Genomic DNA, 22,608 nt, shown 5'->3' on the forward strand with positions numbered 1-22,608 from the left:
CGGCCTTCGCGTTACAAAAATTCATCGCATATTACAATTCGCGCAATCTCCATGGTTACGTACATATATTGAATTAAACACGCAATTTAGAACAATGGCGAAAAATGATTTTGAAAAGAATTTATACAAATCAATGAATAATGCAGTTTTCAGCAAAACGATGGAAAATGTGCGCAATCGCGTAGATATTAAACTTATAACAAAATGGGACGATAGGTACGGCGCAGAGGCAATGATCGCGAAACCAAATTTTCATAGCAGGAGCGTTTTTTCGGAAAATTTAATTGCTGTGGAATTGCGTAGACTCGAGGTGAAGTTTTACAAACCAATCTATGTAGGTATGTGTATACTTGATGTATTCAAGATGTGTTTGTACGAATTTCATCACGATTACATGATTCCAATGTATAAAAAAAAATGTAAAGTCATGTACACCGACACGGATAGTCTCATATATCACATTGAGTGCGAAGACGTGTACGAGATTATGAAGCGCGACATCGGCAAGTTCGACACGAGCGACTATGCGATAGACATTGCGTACGGTATACCGCTCGTGAATAAAAAGGTACCGGGTCTGATAAAGGATGAAAACAACGGTATGATAATGACAGAATTTGTCGGGCTTAGAGCAAAAATGTATGCGCTAAAAGTAGATGGTAAAAAAAATACGAAAAAAGTAAAAGGTATTAAGAATAGCGTTGTCGCAAAAACCATAACATTTGACGATTACATGCAGTGTTTGAACGAAGGAATTGAAATGACGCGACAGCAATCGACTATAAGATCAAAAATGCATAAAGTATATACCATGCGGCAGAAAAAAATTACCCTAAGTCCACACGATAATAAACGGTATATAATACCTAAAAGTATCGATACGCTACCATAGGGGCATTACAGAATACCGTTGTAAAAAGAAAAAAGTGTATATTTGAATATTATATATTTATATATGTAAACTTTATATAATATTTGTTATATTTTTATAATACATTATTTTTACGTATCCAAGAATTCCGTGAACTATCGAATCCCAACCATTTCACAAAAACTTCATCCCCCCTCTTCCTCAATATCTTTTCCACAAGATATATATCGGGATTAGCAACGCGTTGTAGTTCGTATTCGTAAAATCCACCGGCGACGGGACCGGCGCGAATCTTTTAATATATATGTCACGGGATTAATTTTCTGTATCTTAACAATTTCAAACACTTCGGTGGTCCAATTTGGTGTGTAGCCTTTTTCGAATAAAGTCTTGAATTCACGCGCACCGAATCGCTTATTTTAAATTTCGCCGGCACCGCAATCTTTACGTTGCTGTACACCGTATTTAAAAGTTTCTCCGCGACGGCTGGAGTAACATCGATAGGTCTCATACCGATAGTGCGATGTTTTTGCGAGTTGTACTCTTCAACGAGTCTCGATAGTTCGTTGATTCACTTGTAGTTTCCATTGAACGTAAACATTTTCCACATTTTATTCTTCAAAGTACGATTGAAGCGTTCCACGATCGAGGCTTTCATGACGGAATATGTCGAATAATGATTAATATTGTGTTTCTTCATGAGGTTTTGTACATTTGCATTGTAAAATTCTTTTCCTTGATCGATTTTAAAATTTTTCGAGCATCTCGCATCGTCTCGAATTATCTCTGCAATCGCATCGGCCGTCTTGCTTCCACCTTTACTCTTGAGCGGTACGACCCATGCATACTTGCTCAACACATCGATAACAGTGTGTATGTAATTGTATCCCTTGTTGACTCGAGCATACGGACGCATCTCGACGATGTCGGCTTGCCACAGATCATCGTATCCCCGCACTATGACGTGTCTTCGGGGAAAATTTTTTCTCGCTGGCGCGTGCAGTTCGTTTACCAACTGCCGTCTCTCCAAACTATGTTGATTCTTTGCTTTGTCAGTTTTTCTCAATGGTTGTTTGTTGTTTGCTTTTTATCACTCATTATCGTTTATCATCCTTTAATAACTATTCTTTAAATTCCGTTTTTATCGCGTTGTTCACCGCCGTCCTTCACCTATTCGAAAATCGTTCTTGACCCATTCGCAGCCTTTTTCACAGTCGTTTTTGACTCGTTCGTAGCCGCTTTTGACCCGTTCGTAGCCTCATTCACAGACGTCTTTTGAACGATTGTAGGAGTTCTTGAGTTGTTTGTAACCTTGAGTGTAGCCGTGAAGAACGTGTTCGTAGCCTCGTTCGCAGCCCTGCTTGAGATGTTGATAGCCTCGTTCGAGGCTGTTGCTGCTGCTGCTGCTGCTGCTGCTAGGTCGTTCACTACAACTGCCACTCATTGTAGTTAGATAGCAGTTCGGTAATTCTTCGTAGCGGTTCGATAATTGTTCGCAGCCGTTCGATAATCCTTCGTAGCTGTTCGATAACCGTTCGATAGCCGCTTCTAACCCGTTCACTGATGCTCATTCAGGTTGATAGCTGTTTCTGAGTTAGCGTTAGCCGCGCGTTGAAGTTTGTTTAGCGCAATCTGTAATGCTCGCACGTCCTTCTCAAGCGAAGTAAGCTTCTTATCTGATTCTTTCTGTCGATTCATTAGTTTTTTAACGCAGGACTGCACGCACAATTTGTTGACGACATCGGTGTCAGCCTCAGGTTGCGCTACACGGCGAATTTTACGCGACCTCGCATCGAAGTCTGTAACGACGCGACACAGAGCGTTTTCGTGCACATAACTTTTTAACAATCTATCCCAAGAGCCGTTTGTACCGATTGCATCATTTCTTGAATCGAATAAGCCAAATTTGTTGATAGACATTTTTTTCCGACGCTTCGTAAAGTGTCACGTGACGCTGATCGACTGATTAGTTTTGTCGAGACATCATTCAATTTATAATAAGACCATCTTCGCGAAGTTCTTCGATAATCGACATGATTTCATTATCGTGAGCATTGTTACCGGCTCGACGCGAAGCATCCAGTAATCGCAGACGATCTACCAACTCGTTTGGATCGTTCCAATGCACGTAGTCGATGTTATTGTCGTTTAGAATCATAGCGCGCGGTAGTATACCTTTTCCAGCTTTTCTGCTAAAAAATAACGGTGCAATTACATTTTTATACTTATATCCTTTAGTCCCTAATACTGGATTATGTGCTTTGTTCCCACGTTTATGCGCATTCGTCGCTAGTAATATACTTTTATATTTAAGCAAATCATCTTCGGTGTATATTTCATCGTCGGGGATTTTTTGAAAATTAATTCATAGAGACCCAACGTTCCCGTATATTTTACTTCATTGATAATTATATTATCATTTTTGTCTACGTCAAAATGTTTATCACCGAGGATTATTCCATCGTTAGAAAACTTAATACCGTACACATAATCCATAGCTTTATCTTTATCTTGATTCATAAAAGTTAGTATATATTTTTGTCCGAGTGGACCTAAATGCTCTCGAAATATGTTTACACCTGCGGACGTTTGCAATTCACGTTGTACCGTTGTAACCAACGAATCGGGTGTGGTTTCAAAAATTTCGTCGACGGGTGGTTGCTCGTACGATAATTGACGCGGTTGCGCAATTTCTATCTGAGTAGATGTGTCCGGTATCGTTCGTCTTTGATTCGGTGTAGAAGTTATCGGCAAATCATTTAATGAGACGTTTAATCGTTTTTGCTTTGAGCTCAAATCATTCAATGAGATTCTTGGTCGTTTTTTAACTTTAATAATTTTCTTTTCCACATGGTCTTTTTCGAGTATATCGAACGGCTCGATTTTCGATACGTCGGATTCTATATCGATGGTATTTTGAACAAGCTGTTTTAGAGGCTCGCTAATCGGCTTAAACTGTTTCTCCAACGCTACATCTTCCTCAATTTTACCAGTTTTTAACGCGCGATATTTTTTGCAAATTGACTCGCTCGTCTGTGCAATTTTTTGCGCAATCTTTTCACGATCACTGTTATCACTCATGTTTTTTATGTAGACGTTGCTCTGTCAATGTTTCGATAGCAACTGACCATTTTACGGTACCGCAAATTCATTAAAAACCTTTTCTGTAGCGTCCATTGCTCATTGAACTGTCTTTGTCAATTACTAGAAATCCATACTTGTGCTGCCAACATTTTTGACATAACGCGCTAAAATCATCGTATGACATGTCAGTATTTACATGATCGTTGTACATATGTCGCAAGTTTATACTGTCTTGTTTAAATAAAATCAACAGATTAGCATTGTCGCGTATAAGATGCTTGGGTATCTTGGCATACGTTTGACAGAGATAGAAACAATCGACGCTTGAGTGTCGACCCATTGAGAAGTACTCTCTTATCGTATCTTGCTTGTCACATGCCACGTCATCAAAGATAAAAACAGAATTCGGAAGCGCCTCTCTCGATGGAATGACATCGCTGTTATAGAGAACGTAAAGTAACCAATTTCATCTATCGATGACAATAAATTTTTCAAATATTAATATTTTGGTTGTTGAAGCGATTTTGAATATATGTATAAATTTTCAAAGCGTATACCGTTTGAACTTTCTATCAAACTTATCAACAAGTTAGTTTTACCACAATTCGAAAGGCCGCAAATGAGACCGCGTATTGTATTCGGTAATATTTTTCCATGTTTGTGTATTTCTTTTTCAGGCATTAGCCTATTATTAAAATTTGTTACTTTAATTACCGTTGGTTGTAGCACGAATCGCATGACTTGTCTAATCAGACTTAACAATACTTTCTGAGGAGGAGGAGGGGGAGGAGAGCCTATTTATAGATGCGCATCAAATCGAAACCGCTCAGTATCAAACATGTTTCTTTCACTGTCGGATGACTGTGATATTCTCAACCTTACCTCAGAACAGTTACGATATATACCGAAGATTATTTTATTGAAACAGTTTGGTCGTTACGCGGAACGTCTGAGGGACAAACTTCCGGAATACATAAAGGCGGATTCGGAGGTTCAGACCTATCGTCGCTGTTTCGAACATTACAATCGACCGTGGCAACAAACGCACATTGACGGTCCAGCGCCGATGATAAAAGATTGTTACGAATGTCAGCGAGAACCGTAAGAGGCTGTGGTCTGTTGAATTGCGATAAACGCACTTCCTATCGAATTACATATTCCTGGATATCAGTTTTGCAGACCGGGAACTCGTTTACAAGAACGATTGACTAGAGGTGATCGAGGCATCAACTCATTGGACGTCGCGTGTCGTGAACACGATTTAGCTTACTCGCGCAGCAACGATCTCGGCGAACGACACGTAGCGGATCGTATACTAGCTGCGAGGGCGCGAGAACGTATTACAGCGAAAGATTCGAATTTTGGTGAAAGAGCAGCCGCCACGGCCGTTTGGACGGTCATGAAAGCAAAGACGAAAATGGGTATGGGGATGAAAAAATCGTCGACGAAGAAAAAGATTACGAAAAAACGAATACTTCCGGTAGCGAAACGCGGGGGCGTAATACCGATTCTACCAGTGTTGGGTGCTCTTGGATCTCTGATTGGTGGAGCGGCTGATGTAGCAAAGATGATAAACGATGGAAAAGCTACACAACGTCAGTTTCAAGAGATGCTACGTCACAATCGCGCCATGGAAGGCGCAGATTGTATCTCGCGCCATACAAATACGGACGAGGAGTCTCAATGAGAAAGAAGAAAAAAAAACATCAAAAAGACACTAAAAATGCCAGAGGGTGCAACTACCAACATACACCTACTTCAATTAGCAAAACGTATGCGCATTCCGTATTTTAGAGGTGTTTTTGTGCGTGACTCATTACCGATCGGATATATAATCGGCGGTATATATCGAAACGAGAGCGGCATCATAAATTTGGATAACGCTAAAGGCTCGGATACTCACTGGGTAGCGTATGCAAAGAGGGGGAATCGCGCTATATATTTTGACAGTTTTGGTAATCTTCGCCCGCCGAATGAATTGGTATGATATTTAAATGTGGCAAAAATAGATTATAATCACACATCCTATCAAACTTATAATCAAAGAATCTGCGGACAATTATGCTTGCAGTTTCTCCGAATGGTCGATGCACGCGAATTTAAATTTTAACACATACACATTATATGTATGAAAACACATTTTGAATAAAAATTATATATATTAAACATATATATCGCTATGTATCTTCTTTATAAAATCCTATCCTTCTTCCTGTATATTATATAATAATACGTTACATTTATATATTTTTTTTTAATCGAAATGCGTAGTTAATCTGAGCTATTGTATTGGAAATGTTTTAAGAATACTTTTAATTTCTTAATAAGTTACGTTTATATTTCTTTTACTGCAGCCTTCTCTTTTGCTTTCTCCTTTCCTTACATATCATGCTCTCCTTGTCCTACGCCTATAGCGCTGCCGTTTCTCCGAGCGGTTGATGTACGCGAATTTAAAGACATACATTCCGCTATTTAACTTAGTATTCATTAAAGAGTTTGGTCAACATGTCTATGACATTCACGCTGATTGGGAAGAGCAGCGTTCTCGCGGCAAATTACTCGCCCACCGTAGATTTAAGCGATGGTGAATACGAGCTCGGTCTAGCAGATTTTGAGAGTTATCACACGATATCGAACGTGAATTCCTCGAATAATAAATTTTACTTTGGCAAAGACGATGCGGAAATTACGATTCCCGAGGGATAGTACGAGCTGCGAGCGATACATAAATTTTTGAATAAAACAATTTCACGAAAACGTTCGCAACACACAGTTCGTGATGGCGATAAAAAACACACTGACGACGATGAGTTTGAGGATGGAGAATGGCCGATAGTGCTCCGCGCTAATTACAATACGATGAGGAGCGAGATCAAATGCGCTTACAGAATAAATTTTAGCAAGCCTAACAACATTGGATCGCTGCTAGGATTCTCGAACCGTATACTGCAGCCGCGAAAATGGTACGAGTCGGACATGCCGATTAACATTATCAACGTGAACATTATCCGCGTCGAATGTAATGTCACCGTGGGTGCGTACAACAACGGTAAACTCGTTCATACGATACATGAATTTTCACCGAGGGTACCATCATAATATAAGATATTGGAAACACCGGCGCACATCATTTACCTACCGATCATCGTACGGAGCATTACGGATTTAACGTTACGCGTTGTCGATCAGGAAGGACGATTACTCGATTTTCGAGGAGAAGAGATCACCATTAGAGTGCATGTACGACGGCGGCAAAATTAGCGTGTGATGCTCGTGTTGAATGGGTCGAGAGACAGCACAATCTTTACGACACCCGCGACAACAACAACATCGAGATTTGCTAATACGCAATCATCTTGCACTAAGAAAAAGAAATTGAACTCATCAAACGTTACGTTTTTACAATCTTTGGGATTCGCGTTGCGAAACATTTGAACGATGACTGACATTCTCAACATCGCGGATGAACCAATTTTTGACGATCGCATCATCAAAATTGAGACTCACGCCTACAACCCATTCGCCAACACAACGTTCGGACATAGTGACGAGATAAGAATACTCATACAACAACAGGATCTGTATACATTGCCGTACAAGAGTTTCTTATACATCGAGGGAGAATTGAAGATAAACAATCCAACTGCCAGATCTAATGTGGTACTGCAAAATAATTGCGTCGCATTCATGTTTGATGAGATTCGATACGAACTCAATGGCGTGGAGATTGATCGCAACAGAAACATGCTGGCAGAATTGATCCAACTACTGTGAATGGGCACTTTAATTTTTGCGTACCGCTTTACATGTTATTGGGATTTTGCGAGGATTACAGACGCATAGTAATTAACGCTCGTCACGAGTTGATCTTAATACGATCGCACAATGACTACAATTGTCTGGTTGGAGCTTCGACGGTGGAGCCTGTGATCAACATATTCAAGATATAATGGCGAATGCCACATGTGCTGTTGAGTGAAACTAAGAAGCTGTCTATGCTGCGCGCTCTGGAAAGCGGACGCTACCTCAGCATGGGTTTTCGCTCGTGGGATCTGTATGAGTTTCCGCTGTTGCAGCATACAACCAAGCATTCGTGGGCCATTAAGACCGCGACTCAGCTGGAGAAACCACGATACGTTATCTTTGCTCTGCAGACAGGCCGGAAGAATATTATGCTCAAGGATATGAGTAAATTCGCCAACTGCAAATTAACGAACGCTTTATCTGAACTCGGAATATTATCCGCATGACGACATGAATCTGGATTTCGATAAAAATAGATGGTCGATTCTATACGATACGTACGGGCGTTTCTGCAAAAACTATTACGAGTACCTCGAACCGAGTCTCACCGTCTCACTGTTTCTACTTCACGGTCCGTTTGTAATCATCGATTGTTCTCGACAAAACGAATCGGTGAAAAATGCTATCGTAGACATAAGAATAGAATTTGATTGTAAGGAAAATGTGCCGGCAAACACTACCGCTTATTGTCTCATTTTGCATGATCGCGTTGTCGAATACAAACCTCTAACGAACGTAGTACGTAAAATTACATGAATCAGCACGAGCAGGAACGTTCGTCTTATCAACCAACGTTCAAATCTTCTGTAAACGAAATTGGAGAATCGCATACCGGATCATATAATATAAAAACTTGCGATACTCGATGATTAACATCAGTCGTTCGTCGTCGTAGTTCTCGCTAATATCTTTTCATTATGGTTGTGCCAACGTTTGTGGATCTTCAAGGATTTATTATCGATAAAAAATTTATCGTGAAAGAAATTGCGATTCTGACTAAAGGATCTGTACTGTCTCATTATATTTTTAGTCTTACACCATTCCGTTTGCTCACGAGGTCTGAGAGATCTCAAGTTGCATGGTTGGTTAGAAAACATCACAATCTGCAATGGGAAGATGGAAACGTTCCATACTACATGGCCAAACGTTTAATCACTGAGGCTGTGACGTTGAAAGATGCAGCTTCTCGAGTGTATGTCAAAGGACATGAAAAACGAAAATGGTTGACAAATTTACTGGAAGACGATGCGAGAATTGGTCTTATTATCGAGACATTGGATAACGACTATGATGACGTTCCTGCTTTAGATAAACTAGATGCTACTCTGCGTTGCGATAGACATGTACGAAATTGCGCTTTATAAAATGTATTTAAAATATTCAATTGGTGGTCGAATCATCATCATGAAGGTTCAATCAACCCATATTTACATTAAAACTATACTTCAAGTATTATTTTCTATATTCTGTAATTAAATTTTTTTTAATTTTAAATAAATTTGGAATTTTTATACATTTATATTTTTTTTACTGTTACCTTCTTTCCTTACCATCATGCTCTCTCCTTTCCTTACATATCATACTCTCCTTGTGCTACGCCTATAGCGCTGACCTTTTCTCACCATGCGCGCTCTCCTTCCTCTTTATTTTTTCTCTTGCACCCATATCTCCTTTTCCTACCATCATACTCTCCTTGTCCTACACATACAGCACCTTCATTCTTACACCACATAGTACTATAGAACGCCTGATCATATTTATTATTTATATTTATAGTCAAATATACATGATAATGCCCACCCACTATGCGAAACATTATTCTTTAGCGCAAACATCCGTACTGTCGGCGCGTTATTCTTTAGCGCAAACATCCGTACTGTCGGCGTTCTGTTTATGTTATCATTTAGCAAAAATTTTATCTCACGCTTTGCCGTATACATTTGTAACCGAATATTTGAATTGTCGTATACATTTGAATATTTGAATCAATTTCATCATACGGCAGCCACACACGGCACTCGAAAAAGCACGTGGGGATGCGATTTTTAATATTTTTTAACAGCCTTACATTGGCGTTTGCAAAATTACGTCACAAATACTCCCCTCCTCATTACGTTTTGCGGTATTACAAATTGCTCGCAGTACTTTGAATAGTTTAGTATCGCAACAGTTGTCCGTGCATAAGGTTGTGCAAAAAAAATGTGCTCCACAAAAGAAACCAACAAGATGAATTTTTACATTCCGATTGAGAACGGTGAAATTCAATCGAAGAAAATGTAAATTTCAATTATTTTCTAAATATTATTTTTAATATTTTAATATTTTATATAGCGTTTCATCTCGTCGTGCGGTTTGCATACTTGGGAGAAGATATACTTTAACCCCGACATCTTACAAATATTTGGAGATTGGAATAAGTGTTGGAGCTATGTCGTATGTTGAATTGATACTTGCTGACAACCGAGGTAATCGATTAGTATTGCCTATCGTACTCTGGCACTCATTGATGCAAAAACGTACAGACATTGAACGACATGTACAATCGACTGAAAGTCAACCATTATGGATCTGCGGTCTATCTATCCAAATGATTACATTAAACGGATCGAGGATTATTAAATTAACATTATCTAATAAGTTTTTGTGTTATGCAACCTCAAACATTATTACATTTATTTGATTTTGAAGATTATATCGATCATATGCATTCATGGTTGTGTCAAAATATACATCTCGTGAATGAAAAATTTAAACAATTTGGAACGTTTTGCAACGTAACAATATTACTAATGTAAATGATGCTGTGAAAGCGATTCGCGAGAGTGACGCGTTCGATAGCGGATCACTCGTAGATTGCGAATTGTTGGCGTGTGCTATAAATGATATACTTTATGATACTTGTAACAAATAAAAAATAAAAAATTATGTTAAACTCATTTATATATATATTACTTATTTCCACCTTCATCATCTATCCCATCCTTCTTCCTCTGTATTAGATATAATTAGATAATAAGATATATAATAAGATAACATTTAACATTATAAAAAAACTTAACATACAAAAATTATCTTTTATCTCGCGTACGCCTTAGCCTCCTTCTTATCGCGCTGTCCTCCTTCCTCTCTATTCTTTCTCTCGCACCCCATAACACGCTCTCCTTCTCGCTATCCTCCTTTCTCTCTATTCTTTCTCTCGCACCCCATAACACGCTCTCCTCGCTATCCTCTTTTCTCTCTATTCTTTCTCTTGCACCCATATCTCCTTTTCCTACTTCCTTCCTCTCCTTTTCCTATCATCATACACTCCTTGTCATACACATACAGCGCCTTCCTTCTCACACCACGTCATACTCTCCTTGTCCTACACTATATAGAACGCCTATAGCACCGTCTCCCTCTAACGCCTATAGCACCTTCTCCCTCTACCGCGTTGCGAACGCCTATAGCACCTTCTCCTTCTACCGCCTTGCGAACGCCTATAACATCGTCTCCCTCTACCACGTTGCGAACGCCTATAGCACCGTCTCTTTCTACCGCGTTGCGAACGCCTATAGCACCGTCTCTCTCTACCGCGTTGCGAACGCGTCGTTACCATGGGGATATAAAAATTTATTAATATTAATCTAATTATTTATTGCAAATATACATTATGGATAAATAGAATGGGGTGAATATTTTATCTATAACAGTTGACATTCCTTTCTCTCACCATCAGACCTTCGCAATCAGTCGGAGAGGACACTCCCTCCACCTACGGAGGCATATGTACCCTCCCCTTTCCCTTTAATCTGGGGGACATTTGGTACCCCTCCCCCCCGACATATCAGTACCGGGAGGGTGAGGTAATCAGTTCCCCCACTTACCTCAACTCCCTCAGATCCCTGGATTAGAACTCTCTATATATATCTACTCACACACTTTGGGTTAAAGCCTTTATTGACATGATTGAATGTTCATAAAAACTCTGTTCTTCCGGCAAAGAGTTTTTATCGCCTCACTTATTAGAGAAAACGCGAGAGAATACAGTACTTTAATATATGTATAATTAGTAAACAATTTAATTAATAATCAATATAATTAGTACCATAATATTTATTAATGTAATAATTAATTATTAAGTTTCATCTTCTTTCTCGAGCACCTCCTCTTTGAGAGGAGGTACCTTTCTTTTCCTCTAATATTGCCCGAGCCACTTCAACCGTCTCTGCCGCTACTGCCGTCCCTGTCGTTCCGCTGAGTGTACCATTAGGCACGCGACCGGCGCGACGGACACTTCTTTTTTGTGTATCTGAAAAATAAATATATACACAGATAAATAATAAATATCTTATAACATCATATAAATAAATTAACAAATAAATAATATACCCTTTTTCTTGCTGCTGTTACTGCGACTGTTGTGACTGCTCCTGCTGAGACTGTTGCTGCTTCTGCTGTTACGATAAATGCAGCAAATGTTACAATTGTTGCATTTGTCGCTGTCCTTCTTTTACTAAAAGGTGGAATTGTTCTATTTTTTCCGTCATTTCTCCATCTCATTGTTTATTTCTACTGTAAAAATTAAATATGCAATATTATATAATTTTCTCAGCATAAAAGTATAATTTATACTTTAATTTTAAATAGTTAAGATTATTTAATAATAATTTACTATACGTTAAGTTGATTAGTTGTGAATGAATATTTAATGTCTTAGGATTAGTGTATCTAACGAAAAATGTCATCTACTTCTCGTTGCAGATATCTGACATTTCGTCAATAAAAACAGAGAATTTTGTTGTCGATGGTCACCCCCTCTGCCAGACGATTAAGCTGGACGTGGCAGGTGGCGCAAGAGCCACCTGGAAAACACACTGTCGGACCATCAATACATTGTGTTCCAATGTAGCGCTGTCCGCCAGCCCGAGAGTCCCAACGACGATATAAAGCCACCGCGTGGGATTCTAAAAAAATGAACCTGGATAGGCTGATGGCAGCCGTCCAAATCGCCCTCTGGCAACACCATTCGCCAGAGGAAGGGACGGGTAGCCTGGCCGGAGGAGTTGCGTACCTAGTTGACTTGATCAAGGCGCCGTGCAACCTCTCCATACCTAGAAACAGGCCCTGTCCGCGCCGAGCTGCATATTGGTGGACGGAAGAAATCACGACTCTTCGTCAATCCTCTGTCGCCGCTAGAATACGATACACGCGTGCTCAGCGCTGTGGAATAGATGATAGGACGGCTAAGACGCTTAGCGAATATAGACTCGTTCGTGCTTTAAGAGCGAGATCCTGGGACGAATTACTGGATTCAGATCCGTGGGGGCGTCCAAGATCGTGACGAAGAAACTTTGTTACTGGGCCCCCCTGTCACAGAGACTCTCCCTCCGGGGCTACTGGACCAGGTGATGGGAACGCTATTCCCGATTAGACCCGACAGAATAGACTTGGATTGGGACTTGGATGTGCCCCGTTCCCCCGAGGGTCTCATGGTAGCCTGGTCCGAAAACCTAGAAATCACGGTGGGAGAGCTATCGGATGCCGTTCGTAAGATCAAGAACAACAAGGTCCCTGGTCCGAACGGTATCCCCGGACGAATTTGGAAACTCGCTCTGGAGGTCGAAGACCTATCCGGGTGGCTGAAACACCTATTTAATAGGTGCCTCAGTGAAGGCGTATTCTCCCCAGTGTTGTTAGGTCGAGGGACAAATCTCGGCGGATGAGACTCTTATGCGCATGCGTCATTGACCAGATGACTGATTTCAACAGACTCGTAACTCGTAATTTTAAGCTGTTATGGAGAACATTCGCGGGGGGCATATATTAATATTTTTTATTACAATCTATGAATCATATATATATATATATATATATATATATATATATACAGGGTCTGTCCGGAAAGTAATGCGTCGCATTTTTTTATGACGTGACTATACGTCGCAGTGCGGTCGGATCGGTTGGGGAGAGTGGGGGAACCCTTAGCTTTCCAGCGGTTGGTCGGTCAATTGTCTCCGTGCGCTTGGAGGGTCAGGACGGCTTTTTTCGTGAACGTCTACGTAGTAGTCGCGTCGAACTTATGATGGAGAAAACTTTAGAGCAACGCTATGCGATAAAGTTTTGTGTGAAGCTGAAAAAGACGCTGCTCGAAACTTTTAAAATGCTTAAGGAAGCCTTCGGGGACGATTGCCTTTCCCGATCGCAGTCCAATAGATGGCACAAGATGTTTAGAGAAGGTCGGGAGGAGGTCGCCGACGAGGCCCGCGCAGGACGCCCATCAACATCGCGAACGGACGACCATGTGACTCATGTGCGCCAGTTACTGAATTCAGATCGTCGAATGAGTGTTTGCTTGATGTCGGAATTATTAGACTTGCCGAAAACGGTTGTTCATGAGATTGTATCGGAAGACTTGGCCATGCGGAAGATTTGCGCAAAACTCGTGCCCAGAGTTTTGACCGATGCGCAAAAGCAACACCGAGTGGAAGTGTGTGGAGAACTCAAGGAACTCTGTGAAAATGATCCCAATTTCCTGGACAAAGTTATCACTGGGGATGAGTCATGGGTCTTTGAGTACGATCCGGAGTCAAAGAAGCAGAGTGCGGAAAGGCACATGACGTCGTCGCCGCGCCAGAAGAAGGCTCGCATGAGCAAGTCTCGGATGAAGTGCATGCTCATTGTTTTTTTTTATGCAAAGGGGATAGTGCACCATGAGTTCGTACCCACTGGCCAGACTGTCAACGCTCAATTTTACAAGGAAGTGCTCCAGAGACTGAATCACAGGGTCGCCCGCGTCCGAAAGAAGATCCGCGCTTCGTGGAAACTCCATCACGATAACGCGCCGGCTCACACCGCCTTTGTTGTCACGGCCTACCTGACCAAGATCGGTGTGACAACGTTGCCGCAGCCGCCCTACAGTCCCGACCTGGCCCCGGCGGACTTTTTTTTGTTTCCTCGGCTGAAAAGCGACCTCAAAGGAAAGCATCTCGAGTCGGTGGATAACGTGCAAGCTACTACGACGGCTTACCTGAAGAGCATCCTGCGTGAGGAGTTCCTGAAAGCTTATGACGCATGGAAATCGCGCTGGCAAAAATGTATTGATGTAGAAGGGTCATACTTTGAAAAATTTTAAGTTGTTCAACCTATCCGATCAATAAATTTTTTTTTTTAAATGCGACGCATTACTTTCCGGACAGACCCTGTATATATATATATATATATGTATGTATAAGTAGAGCTAGAAGAGATTGCGCACAATATACAATGTATATGATTATGCGCAATCTCTTCTAGCTCTATCTTATATTATACATATATATATTGTTACGTCCCTGGATTGCATCCTCTATAGCATGTTACTATGAGAGATGTTGATTTACAGCCGATGTGTGATTATTTTTCGGCGCCATGATGATGGGGTCGAGCTGTCAACACGCGCGGACGTATCTAAACCACTTAGCATTTTTTCCTTAACGTTTGCATGAATACATTACTCTATTTTCTCGCTGCATTGTATTGGATTATTCTATTAAAGATCATTTCTTCCTTACGCGAGTCGTTTCATTTTCAGCGCGAGTGAGTGAGAGTGCGTATCAGGAGCGTCTTTGCGTGATTTCGCAAAGACCAATCGGAGGACATGACATTTTGGGGGTTCGTCCGGGATAGAACGGACAACGAGGATCGTGTCGACAACAAGCTACTAAAGATCGACGGCAAGGAAACAAAGAACAGGATGTCGATAGTGCATTTTCCGAGGACATGTTCTCAGACTACAGGAAATATAAATTCTCTTCCAACGACTGAGACGACAGCGGCGATGTCTCTTCAGTCCGCACTACGGAGAAATTCCGCAACTGCGAGAGGAACAGCAACAACAGTGAGTTGAATTCGAAAAGTTACTTTCTCAACGAAATGAGAAGATCCGTCTTATGCAGGAGAATTTTCAGCAGCAAAACCAGCTAAGTCAATTCCAAAATAGAAATTTAGTAGAGGGTAGAGACTGCGGAGATATTAACTTTAATGAGATGGGTTTTAAATTAAAACCTAACATTTTTGAGGGAAGTGTTTTTCTCCGTGAATATTTTACCCAATTCAGTTTGATAGCACGGGCAAATTCTTGGGGAGATTTATTGAAAACTGTAGTGTTAGCCTCGTGTCTAAGGGGAAAAGCACGATCTGTTTTGGATGGGGTAATTGAAATTAAAAATTTAAATTTTAACGAATTAAAATCGAAATTAGAATTACGTTTTGGGAAAGGACATTTGTCACAGTCCTATTACGATCAATTTACTAATAGAAAACAAAAATTTTTGGAAGATTTACCTACATTAGATGCTGACTTAGAACGTTTATCGCGATTGGCTTATCCAGAATGTTCGCATGAAGTGAGAGACAAAATTGCATGTGCGCCATTCATCGCTGTTATCAGACGAATTTTTGAAATGGACTTTACAATTAAAGGGAGTTTCCTCTTTAAAATCAGCAGTAGAAAGAGCAAGAGCTGTAAAAATAATACAAGAAAATAATTTTGTAAAAAATAAAAATAGTCAATTTAGTAATACAAATATATTTAATAAGAAGAATAAATTTTATGGTAACGATAAAAATTTTGGGGAAAACGAACGAGCAAATAAAGAAATTAATAAGAATGAAGAAAATAATAGTCAAAAAATTAATAAATTTAATAGAAATAATAAATTTACACAAAAGAGAAAATGTTGGAATTGAAGATCGACGGGACACTTTCGCCGGAATGCCCATTTTTGGCTTCCGAGGAAAACGGGGTTTAGTCGAGCTTTTCGGAGCGGACTCGACTGTTTTAAATAAAAATGCTCCGAGGAAAATTTATTGTTCTGATGGTGTAATTAATAAAAATTCTTTCAGGATTAGTAGAATTAAATCTGAAAAATTATTTTATTATAAAGGAAAAATAAATAGAGAAGAATGTGTTTTTAAAATAGATACAGGTTCCGATGTTTCTATATTGAATAAGAAGTTAGTAAAAGGATTACAACAACGGAATTATAAAAAGAATTGTAATTTAAAGTATCCTACAAGGGAAGAAGTTCCGGTTTTATTTGAGGAAGTTGTAAAAGTCGATTTAGGAAAATTTTCTGAAATAGGAGTTCCTATGTTAGTAGCTGAGATTTTTGATGATTATATATTAGGAGCTGACTTTCTTTAAAAAATTAGTTTGGAAAATTTTTTTGATTCGGTTTTCAGGAATGAAAATAATGAGGCATTTTCTTGTTCGCGAATTATTTCTGATAAAGTTCCTTGTTTTCTCGAAGAATTATTCATACGTCATTCAGAGAATTTAAATTTAGAGTAAAAAGACATATTTATGAGATTTTTACAAGAATTTCAGGATGTTTTCTCAAAAGAAATTGTTGCTGGAAATTGTGAAGTTTTAGAACATGTTATTAATTTGAATGATTCTAAACCTATTAACAAGTTCCTCGACGAATTTCAATGCATCTCAGGAAAGAGGTAAATGATATTATTGAGGATATGAAACAACAAGGAGTTATAGAAGAATCAAATAGTCCTTGGGTATCTCCTGCCCATAGTACCATTAGTAAAAAAAAAAGATGGATCGATAAGGTTCTGTGTTGATTATAGAAAGCTTAATGCAATTACGATAAAAGATTCGTATCCTTTACCAAGAATAGAAGATATTCTTGATCAACTTCCAGGTAATTCTTGGTTTTCTACTTTGAATCTTAAGAGTGGGTATTGGCAGATCAAAGTAAGCCTTGAAGATAGAGAGAAAACGGCATTCTCAGTAGGAAATGGGTTACGGTTCTTCACGGTAATTCACGGTCATGCCCTTTGGTTTATGTAATGCTCCGGCTACTTTTGAGCGACTTATGGAGAAAGTTTTACAAAACATTTTGTCTAAAATTTGTCTTGTATATTTAGATGATGTTATTGTTTTTAGTAGATCTTTTGAAGGAATGGTAAAAAATTTAAGGAAAGTTTTTCTTCGATTACGTTTAGCTACCTTAAGGTTAATCCTAAAAAATGTTCTCTTTTTGAGAAAGAAGTAAAATATTTGGGTCATATTGTTTCCGAACAAGGAATTACTACGGATCTAAAAAAAATTAGTGCCGTAAAAGATTGGCCTATTCCTAAAAATAAGAAACAGATACGAAGTTTCTTGGGCTTTTGTTCGTATTATAGGAAATTTGTAAAAGGATTCTCATTAATAGCGAAGCCTTTGTTTTCGTTAACTGAAAATCAAACTAAATTTAAATAGATTCTGGTTGGTAGTGAGGCTTTCGAAAAATTAAAACAAGTATTAATTTCTTCACCGATATTATCTTTTCCAGAGGAATCCGGAGAATTTATTCTTGATACTGATGCATCAAATCATGAAATTGGTGCAGTTTTATCTCAAATTCAAGATGGCACAGAAAAGATGATTGCATATTTTAGCAGAGTTCTATCCAAGGCAGAGAGAAATTATTGTGTGACTCGTCGTGAGCTTCTAGCAATAGTGAAATCCTTCCATCACTACTTGTATGGGAGAAAATTCATGATTCGTACGAATTATATTTCTCTTCGGTGGCTTATGTCATTTAAGGATTTAAAGGGTCAGTTAGCTCATTGGATGGAGAGGTTTCAACAATATCAATTTGAGGTGATTCATCGGAAAGAACGGTTACATCAAAATGCTGATGGATTATCGAGACGACCTTGTGCAGAAAAAAAGTGTAATTATTGTGATAAGTTAGAATTTAAAGAAAACGTTGTTGCTCGGATCATTTTAGAGGAAAATAATTTGATGGAATGGAGAAAATATCTGTTAGAAGATCCTATTATTTCAATTTTCTTATGAGGAAAAGAAACAGGAATGCGTCCTTCTCGTCAACAGATTCTTAATTTAGATGTTTCTGCCAAAATATATTTATCTTATTGGGATGCTTTAATTTTGAAAGATGGTATCCTTTTCAAAAAATGGGAATCTCCGAATTTAAAATCCATTATTTTTCAGATTATTGTTCCGAAGAAACGTATAAATCAAGTTTTAGAGACGGCTCATGATTCTGTCATTGGTGGACATTTTGGAGTTGACAAGACATTAGATAAGATTCGGAAACGTTTTTATTGGGCAATGTGGAGGATTGGTCGTTTATGTAAACCTTGTAATAAAAAGAAAGACTTCCCTTTTCCAGAAGGAAAAGGGAAGTCTTTCTTGCAAACGTTTAATGTTGGTTTGACCCTCCGTTTGAGAGGGTTCAAATGGATATACTCGGTCTTCTTCCTATTACCAAAGTTGGAAATCGATATTTGTTAGTGGTGATAGATTGTTTTACTAAATAGATTGAAGCTCTTCCATTAAAAATATTAGAGCAAAAACTGTAGCAAAAGTTTTTATTAACCAAATAGTTTCTCATCACGATATTTCTTTAGAGGTTCATACTGACCAAGGAAAAAATTTTGAATCAAATATTTTTCAAGAAGTAATGAATTTATTGGGAATAAGGAAAACTTGAACTACAGCTCTTCATCCTCAATCGGACGGTCAAGTGGAGCGGCATCATCAAACGATTTTGAATTATTTAGTAAAGTTTATTTCGGAGAATCAAAGAAATTGGGATGATTATATTCCCATGTATTTATTAGCTTTATCGAACATCAAAACATGAAACAGTAGGTTATTCTCCTTCGGAATTATATTTTGCCCAAGATTTGAGACTAACGTTAGATTTATTTCGGGGAATTCCTCCGAGTCAAGGTGGAGTAGATTCAGTTGGAGGTTATCTTCAAAAATTAAAAAAGAAATTAGAGGTTGTGCATAATAGCGCTAGGCGAAGTTTAAATATTCAATCACTTCGGGCTAAAGTTCAATATGATCAAAAAGCTAGACAAATACATTTTGAAAAAAAACAGTAGGTTTAGTTTTTCAATCCACATAGAATGAAGAAAAAAAACTCCTAAGTTGCAGAGTAATTGAGAAGGTCCGTATATAATAATTAAGAAAATTAGTGATGTATGTAGGATTCAAAAATCGAATAAACATCGGAAGAAAGTTGTTCATTCTGATAGATTACTATGAAAGATGGAATATAAATTAGAAAATTGGAACCTGAAATATATACATATATATGCGTAAAAAAAAGAACATTTTGTTAAAAAAAGTTTCTGCTGTTGTTTTTGTTTTCTGTTATAGAAGAAATTTAGATGACGAAGTCTTTTAGTGTTATTTGCTGTACGGGGAACTGTCTCGCTCACGGTTTTTTTGAGCCGTGGTTTTTTTTTCCGTGAGACATTGGGTGAATGCCGAGACAGAGACTTGGGAAGTTCTTGCGAGAGCGATGGGTCCACGGTAGATACCCCTCTCCCCTCTTGTCTGAAGATGGTTTGTCAACGATATTCTGATGAAGACGGCGTCCTTTAATTTGACGAAATAATTGTTTCGAAATCCATATTTTGATAAAGAAGAATGAAACCTGGTAACCTGTGGCAGCAGCTCAGGCTAAGGCAAGAAGGTTCGACAGTATCATTGATGTTTACTATTGCGGATGTACGATAGGATTCAGGAGGCGAATTATTCGGTATCCTGTGACAGGAGCCCAGGGTAGAATAAAGATATTCGTCGGAATTCTGAGGTCGACATCAGAGCACCGAATTCAAGGACAATATCGGGTAGTTCTCTATATCTGATTGTCGAGATGACAATCTTAGAAGAGAGGGAATAGTGTTACGTCCCTGGATTGCATCCTCTATAGCATGTTGCTATGAGGGATGTTGATTTACAGCCGATGTGTGATTATTTTTCAGCGCCATGATGATGGGGTCGAGCTGTCAACATGCGCGGACGTATCTAGACCACTTAGCATTTTTTCCTTAACGTTTGCATGAATACATTACTGTATTTTCTCGCTGCATTGTATTGGATCATCCTATTAAAGATCATTTCCTCCTTACGCGAGTCATTTCATTTTCGGCGCGAGTGAGTGAGAATGCGTATCAGGAGCGTCTTTACGTGATTTCGCAAAGACCGATCGGAGGACGTGACAATATATATATATATATTGTAACGGTGCACTTTTCCCGACGTCTCGGACTAGCTCGTCGGTTCCAGGGCGCGGGAGAAGGAGAAGACTCCAATTGACGAGACCGGGTTTTCGTATAACAGCGGTTTATTTACGGGGAGTATTTACATGTGGTTGGGTCGTGTGCTTTATACATGTGTAGTTGTGTATGTGTGACGTGTGTATGTGAGTGCAAGCGGACCGGGGTCGGCGAGCGGTATGTGTGTTTACAAGCTAGGCATGCGGTTATTTACAAGCTAGGCGAGCGGTTCTTTACAAGGCTAACTACAAGCTAGGCGGCGCGAGGTTACGAGCGGGTCGCAGCACATGCAAGTTCCTACGAGCTAGGCGGATGCGCAACGGTGCAACGCGACTATATACAAACTGGGTGTGTCGCCGTAGTGTACGATTATCGCGGCGCGGTTATTCGCAAGCGGGCCGCCGGGACGGCGATCTGGCGCGCTGCTGTCGACCGCCGGGAACACCCGGCAGGAGAAGAGAACACCCTTCTCCCGGATCGACCGTTGGCTGGAATCGCGACCGCCGGGAACACCCGGCAGAAGGAAAGCACACCCTACTCTCGAATCGCGGCGTCGGTCACCGGGAACACCCGATAGAAGAAGAGAACACCCTTCTCCCGGATCGACGGTTAGTCGGGATCGCGGCCGCCGCGAATACCCGGCAGAAAAAGAGCACACCCTCCTCCCGGATCGCGTGGTCGAGAACGGAGTCGGTCACCGGGAACACCCGGCAGAAGAAGAGAACACCCTTCTTCCGGATCGACGGTCAGGAACTTGGAGAGAGGATCGAATCTAGCTGCCGACTTTGCTTCGGAGCTTGGCTCTGAGGCTCTTGCCCGGCCGGATTCAGGATCAGGACAGGTGTCTGGTCGTCGGTCGGTTGAGCTTATATACCCGGGAGCTTTCCCTCTCTCTCGCTTCATTCGAGAGAGAGAGAGAGAGATCCCAGTGGCGTGCGCGATGGTGGTTTTGCGCGATGGGGCGCTCATAGGCGCCGAGTCTCACGAATTTGGGGACGAGTGTTTGGCCCCGGAGACCGCTAGTGACGGCGTGTCATCACAATATATATATATATATATATATATATATATATTGTTGCGTTTGCCGGCTATCTCACAAACACACTCTCACTCGCGTGCGGAATAAAGGAACTCGCGTAAGTTAAAAAGGTCTTTAATAAGCAAGCCAATATATTACAGCGATAGAATGTTATAATAATAATTGTGTGGAAATTATCAATGTCCGGAGACACGTCCGAACGCTGACGGCTCCAGACCAGAAATCATGATGTCTCCGAAAAACAACGACAGGACGGTACACGATCGTCAACTTCTTAACGACGAAGCACGGTCCGTCATAACTCGAATCTAAACTCGACATTCGATGATCAATTCAAGGACGAATCAACGGACAGACGCAACACGGACATAACACATGCTCCCCTCTTCAAAATTGTCGTCCCGACAATTCCGTAAGATTCAAAATAGCTTCTCTTATGGATTTCGTCGATTTATAGTCCCGATGTGTCTTCTTGTTCTCCCTGAACTGCTGTTCTAAGTACAACGAACTGCACACCTTCCTGGGTCCATACGACTTCCCAGGACCAAGTATGTCCATTTGAACTCTCTCAAACGGAGAACCAGAGTTAAAGATTTGAAGAGGAGACCTTCCTTTTTCTGACGGACCTCTCTTTGCCACACAGACTTTGCAGGACCGACACCAATCCTTCACATCGTTCTTACACGTAGCCTAGTAAAATCGTTTCCGAATCTTTTCCAACGTCTTATTTACTCCAAAATGGCCACCA

The 22,608-nt window shown here is 40.0% G+C and overlaps 2 pseudogenes; both read left to right on the forward strand.

Moving 5' to 3' along the window:
• Window positions 1–364: 364 nt before the first annotated feature.
• On the forward strand, window positions 365–916 carry LOC140671338 (uncharacterized; annotated as a pseudogene).
• Window positions 917–13,661: 12,745 nt separating this feature from the next.
• On the forward strand, window positions 13,662–14,743 carry LOC140671339 (uncharacterized; annotated as a pseudogene).
• Window positions 14,744–22,608: the final 7,865 nt, after the last annotated feature.

The sequence above is a fragment of the Anoplolepis gracilipes genome, chromosome 11 (assembly GCF_047496725.1).
Source record: "Anoplolepis gracilipes chromosome 11, ASM4749672v1, whole genome shotgun sequence".
NCBI classification, from domain to species: domain Eukaryota; kingdom Metazoa; phylum Arthropoda; class Insecta; order Hymenoptera; family Formicidae; genus Anoplolepis; species Anoplolepis gracilipes.